Consider the following 6,275-nt stretch of genomic DNA (forward strand, 5'->3'; position numbering starts at 1 on the left):
TAAGGCTAATTGGTGGCTGTTCTGATTGATGACAGTGCAGTCAGCATCTCTCCTAAATAATGATGCATATGAATGACATGGGACATACTCTTTCTCACTTTGCCCTATATACGGTGGGCCGTGTGTGCAAGGTGCTGTATTGTGTGGATACTGAGCATGGACATAGTTACACACACTTGAATCAGCCAAGGCTGTCTGTCGACAATGTAGCACAGATTTTGGAAGGGGGAAGTGGAATCATGTTGTAAGGTTCTCATGCTGTACATGAAATGGTGTGTAACATTATTTGTAGATAGATTACGATAAGTTGAGTGTATATTGTAAATTGAGTGTATATTGAAATAAAGCAGAGAGGTATGGCTAATAAGTTACAATGGAGAGGAAATGAGATTATTAGAAACAATCCAAAAGAAAACAGGAAAGAAGGAAAAGGGGAACAAAAGAACAGATAAGACAAATAGAAAACAAATGGCAAGATAGATTTAAACCCACCCATCTTAACAACATTGAATGTTAAATACAGATATTCTAAACACTCCAATGTAAAGGCAGACCCAGTTATATGATGTCTACAAGGAACCCACTTTAAGTATAAGGACACAATTGGGTTAAAAGTAAAAGGATAGGAAAAGGTATACTATGCTAATACTAATTGAAAGAAAGCTATATTACTATCAGACAAAGTAGACTTCAGAACAATGAATATTATCAGGGATAAAGAGGAACATTTTGAAATGACAAATAATTCATCAAGAAGACAAAATTCTAAATTTTTATGCACCTAAGAAGAGAGATTCAAAATATATGAAACAAATATTGGTAAGACTGAAGGGAAAAATAAGCAAATGTACAGTTATAGGTGAAGATTTCAACACTCTTCCCTCAGTCATTCATAGTATAAGTAGACAGGGAAACCAGTAAATAAATAGAGGCCTTGAACAACACTATCAACCAAGTTGACCTCACTGGCATTTATGAATACTTCACCCAATAACTAGCAGAATACATTTTTTCTAAATGCACTTGTCTGTGCATACCCCTTTTGCACTTCAGCTGAGGGACCCTGGAAAGCAGCCTACTCAGGACTTTATACCCCAGGCATCACATAGCATGCTGGGCTAAAGTGTTGAAGGACGTCCTGTTTCTAGGGAGGGCAATGGAACAGAGCCTGGGCTGTTCTGGCCATCCCCATCTTATCTTAGGATGTTGCATTTCTGGCACATTCCACAGGTACTTTTGAGAACTGGAAGCACAAAAGGTGGGAGAATTATCCACACATATATTGAGAAGACTGAAATCATACAAAGTATATACTCTGACCATAACAAAAGTAAACTGAAAGTCTTCAAATGTTTGGAAATTAAACAGTATGCATCTAAATAACGCATGGGTCAAAAATAAATCATATGGTCAAGCAGGAAATATTTTTATGGAAAACATCAAAAATTGGTGGGATACAGCTAAAGCAGTGCTTAGAGAGAAATTTATGGCATGAAATGCTTTTTGTTAGACAGAAAGTTCTCAAATTAATAATTTACATTTCCACTCTAAGACATTAGAAAAAGAAGACTGAATTAAGACCAAATCAAGTAGAGGGAAGTCTTATTAGAAGTCTCCAGAGAAACAGAACCAATAGGATAGGGTCATGCAATTATGGAAGCTGGCAACTCCCAAGATCTGCAGGACGAATTGCCAAGCTGGAGACCCAGAAGGGCTAATAGCATAGTTCCAGTCTGAGTCAGACGGCCTGAGCCCCTGGAGAGCTCATGGGGTAGCTGCAGTCCAAAGGCTGGCAGGCTCAAGACCCAGGAAGAGCCGATGTTTCAGTTGGTGTCCAAAGGCAAGAAAAAGCTGACACCCTAGTTCGAAGGCCATCAGGGAGAAATCATTCTCTTACTTGGGAGAGTGGTCAGCGTTTTTGTTCTATTCAGACCTTCAACTGATTGGAGGGGCCCACCCACATTAGAGAGGGCAATCTGCTTTACTCAGTCTGTGGATTCAAATGTTAATTTTATCCAAAAATACAGACTCAGCCAGAATAGTGATTGACCAAATATCTGGACACCCCAATGCCCAGTCAAGTTGACACATAAAATTAACCATCACAGAAAGAAACAATAACAAATAACAAAAGAAACAATAATAAAATGACAGGAACAATAACAAAAAAAACAGAAATAAGTGAAATCGAAAACTGAGAAACAGAGAAAATAAGTGAAACCAAAAATTGGTTCTTTGAAAAGACCAATAAAATGGATAAGCCTCTAAGTAGATGGATCTAGCCAGACCATAGCCAGAAAAAAAGAAAAAAAAAAAAAAAAAAAAAAAGGAGACAGAAATTACTGATATCAAGGATGAACATGGGAACATTGTTATATATTCTATGGACTTTAAAATGATTAAAAATATTATGAATGACATTATACTAATATATTCAACAACTTAGATAAAATAAATTCCTTGAAAGACGCAAATTACCTAAACTTACTCAAGATGAAACAGATAACTTGAAATAGTTCTATATGTATTAAATACATTGAATTCATAGTTATAAACTTCCCCACAAAGAAAACTCCAGTCCCAGATGGCTTCACTGGTCAATACTACTAGACATTTAAGAAGAATGGTATCAATTCTCAATCCTTTCTAGGTAATGGAAGTAGAGGGAAAGTTTCCCAGCCAGCGTTATCCTGAATCTAAAACCAGACAAAGACATTTTAAATAACTACAAAACCAATATCTTTCGTGAACATAGATACCGTAATAAAAATTTGGCAAATATTTTGTGAACAAATGAATACAGCAATATAGTTTTTAGAAAAATACATTATAATCACGTGAGTTTTACTCCAGGAATGCAAGTTTGGTATAACGTTGAAACTCAATCAATGTAATTCCTCATATTAGCCAATTAAAGAAGAAAAATCATATGATCATCCATAGATGCAGAAAAAGCATATGATAAAATTCAACACACATTCATGTGTTGAATATGAATTCAACAGAAATCGAAAATTTTTAATTTTGTTTAAATTTTAAATTTTTGTTTAAAAAATAGAAAACGAAAAACAGACCTACAACAAACTAGAAATGGAAGGAAACCTCCTCATCCCAATAAAGGGCAGCCACAAAAAATGTAGAGTTAACATTGTCCTTAATGATGAAAGACAATAATTTCCTCCTATAATGGGAGCAAAGGAAGTATGTCTGCTTGTACCACTTGCATTCAATGTTGTGCTGGAGGTCCTAGTCGGGGAAATAATGCAATAAAAAGAAATAAAATACATGCAGATTGGAAAGGATGAAATAATGTCTTTATTCACAGATGGCAGATCTACGTAGAAAATCCTAAGGAATTTATAAGAAATAAAAATGAGTAGAACTAACAAATGAATTTATTGAGGCCATAAGATATGTGGTCATTATTTTAAAATCTATCATGTTTTTATATGCTATGAATGAATATTAGAAATAGCATACAAGGCTGGGTGCGGTGGCTCACACCTGTAATCCCAGCATTTTGGGAGGCCGAGGTGGGCGGATAACAAGTTCAGGAGATTGAGACCATCCTGGCTAACACGGTGAAACCCCGTCTCTACTAAAAACACAAAAATTAGCCAGGCATGGTGGTGGGCACCTGTAGTCCCAGCTACTTGGGAGGCTGAGGCAGGAGAATGGTGTGAACCCGGGAGGTAGAGCTTACAGTGAGCCGAGATCACGCCACTGCACTCCAGCATGGGTGACAGAGTGAGACTCCATTTCAAAAAAAAGAAAAGAAAAGAAAAAGAAATAGCATACAAAAGCATAAATCACCTAGAGATAAATTTAACAAAATATGTGTAATACCTGTACACTGAAAACTACAAATTTTGCTGAGAGAAATTAAGGAAGACCTAAATAAATAAAAGATATACCATGTTCACGAATTAGACCTTGATATTGTTAAGTTATGAGTTATCTGTAGGTGAACCATAGATACAATGCAATTGCAACACAGTCCCAGTAGGCTCTTTTAAAAAAATACATTTTTTTAATCATGGAAAATATACATAACATTTACCATTTTAACAATTTAAAAGTGTACAATTCAGTGGCATTGAGTATACGTTGACATTATTGTGCAACCATCACCAACATCTATCTTCCAAACTTTTTCAGTATCTTAAACTGAAACTCTGTACCCGTTGAACAATAACTCCCCATTCCCTCATGCCCCCAGCCTGGACAATCCCCATTCTACATGCTGTTGCTATGAATTTGACTATTCTAGGGACTTATGTTCGTCCCTTTTTGTCTGAGTTATTTCTCTTAGCATAATGCCTTTAAGATTCATCCATGTCTGTCTTCTTTTTTAAGGCTGAATAATATTATATTATATGGATATACCACACTTTGTTTATCCATTTATCTGTCCTTTGAAGCAGGATCACCTACTTTAAAAACACATTTTCAAGAAATCTCCAGGAGAGTCTGCTGTCCCACCAAGAGAGGTGTATCAAATGTGGCTGATAAAGCAGTCATTAAATCAAACATGAATGTAATCTAGGCATGGTGGCTTGTGCCTGTAATCCCAGCTACTCAGGACACTGAGGCAGGAGGATGGCTTGAGGCCAGGAATTCGAGACCAGCTTAGGGCAACACAATGAGACCTCATCTCTTTAAAAAAATATGATCATTGGCAATTTTTGGAATACTGAGAGATCAGCTAGTCTTTGGGCATCATTTAAGAGCAGGCAAGTGAGTGCAAAGCCTCAGGAGCTTGGACCCTTTGGAGCATGCTGCCTTCCCATCTCCCTCAGCTCAGTGCTTTCATTGTTGCTGCCCCGAAAACGTGCATGTGACCCAAACAAAACGCAACAGAAAGACAGCTGAATTTCACCTGCGGGGAGACAAACCTTCAAACATTTTTAGTTTGATAAAAGATTTTTCCAATGTAAAAGGTGGTCTTGGAGACACAGTAAATGCTCGGATTTCATCCTAGAGATATTAAAATCAAGGTAGAAAATAAATGAGCTTCCAGTTCAGCAAAGGTGATAACATTGATTTCATGACTAGAGAAATTGAATTATCAGGTTGTAAATCCACGGTTTCTTTTGTGTTTTTCAAAAAAACTGTCTCAGAGGAGAAGTTTTTATTGTATTTTATGAACATTTAACATAAAAGGAGCTAAAATGGAACTCCACCATTGGAACATGATGTAACCAGAGGGAACAAGTCAGTTCTCACGGTGTTTTGCTCCCTCATTGCGAGACTCATTCTAGGATGGGCTGTGCTATGCTGACGGCACACACTGTTCAGGGAACTCCTTTATTCAGGGCACTTTCAGTCCCATGGTCCATTGTACTGTGCTCATTTGGGGGGAATAACCAGTTCATGTGCCAGGGTGAAAGAGGAGACCAGAATGTGGCAGGCAAAAAGAGGCAATGGGTAAGAGCAACATTTGTAATAATAATATATATTTTCACATCAGATGGGTCATATGCCAATGTGGTAACAAGATTGGAGGGAGGCACATCTCACAAATGCATGTGAAAACCCAATCATCATGCTTATGAACTACAAAAGAATCATTTATTATTTATCCAGCTCCAAGGACATCATTTTAAATAACAACAACTGCCCCCGCTACCAAAGCATGGTTCTCATGGAGGGGAACCTCCACCTTCCTTTGAGCACTCCTGGCTCAGTGTTTTCCTTTTGGCTCATAGCCACATCCATATGTGCAGGGTGAATGTTTTCCATCCTCCTGGAACACTTGGGATGCGTGAGCTCATCACATGGTTAAGCACATATTGGAATTGACAATATAATGTGGAATTGGCTTTTTTAAAATGGGAAAATACTGTGATTCAGAAGCAGCAAATGTAATTTGAGTGGCTCTGTTCTGCCTGGCAAATCTCTTTAGAAGTGAACAGTCACAGGATATATAGTAGGTGTCGTGCTCAGGTTGACATGGAAACTGTGGTCCATGCAGTCAGGGGGATTCAAAATCAAGGTCAGAATTTGAGACTGCTGTTCAGAGACGGTGCCTGTATAAGTCCATTTTCACACTGCTGATAAAGACATACCCGAGACTGGGCAATTCACATAAGAAACAGGTTTAATGGACTTACAGTTCCACATGGCTGAGGAGGTCTCACCAACATGGTGAAAGGCAAGGAGGAGCAAGTCATGTCTTACATGCATAGCAGCAGGCAAAGAGAGAGCTTGTGCAGGGAAACTCCTCTGTATAAAACCATCAGATCTCATGAGACTTATTCGCTATCACGAGAACA

The 6,275-nt window shown here is 37.8% G+C and overlaps 1 non-coding gene across 1 annotated transcript; it reads right to left on the reverse strand.

The window, feature by feature from the left end:
* Positions 1-5,464: 5,464 nt before the first annotated feature.
* On the reverse strand, positions 5,465-5,568 carry LOC126954087 (small nucleolar RNA U13). The gene has a single exon (XR_007725533.1). It is a non-coding gene; the product is annotated as a small nucleolar RNA U13 (small nucleolar RNA).
* Between the last annotated feature and the right edge of the window lie 707 nt (positions 5,569-6,275).

Source organism: Macaca thibetana, chromosome 4 (assembly GCF_024542745.1).
Source record: "Macaca thibetana thibetana isolate TM-01 chromosome 4, ASM2454274v1, whole genome shotgun sequence".
NCBI lineage: Eukaryota > Metazoa > Chordata > Mammalia > Primates > Cercopithecidae > Macaca > Macaca thibetana.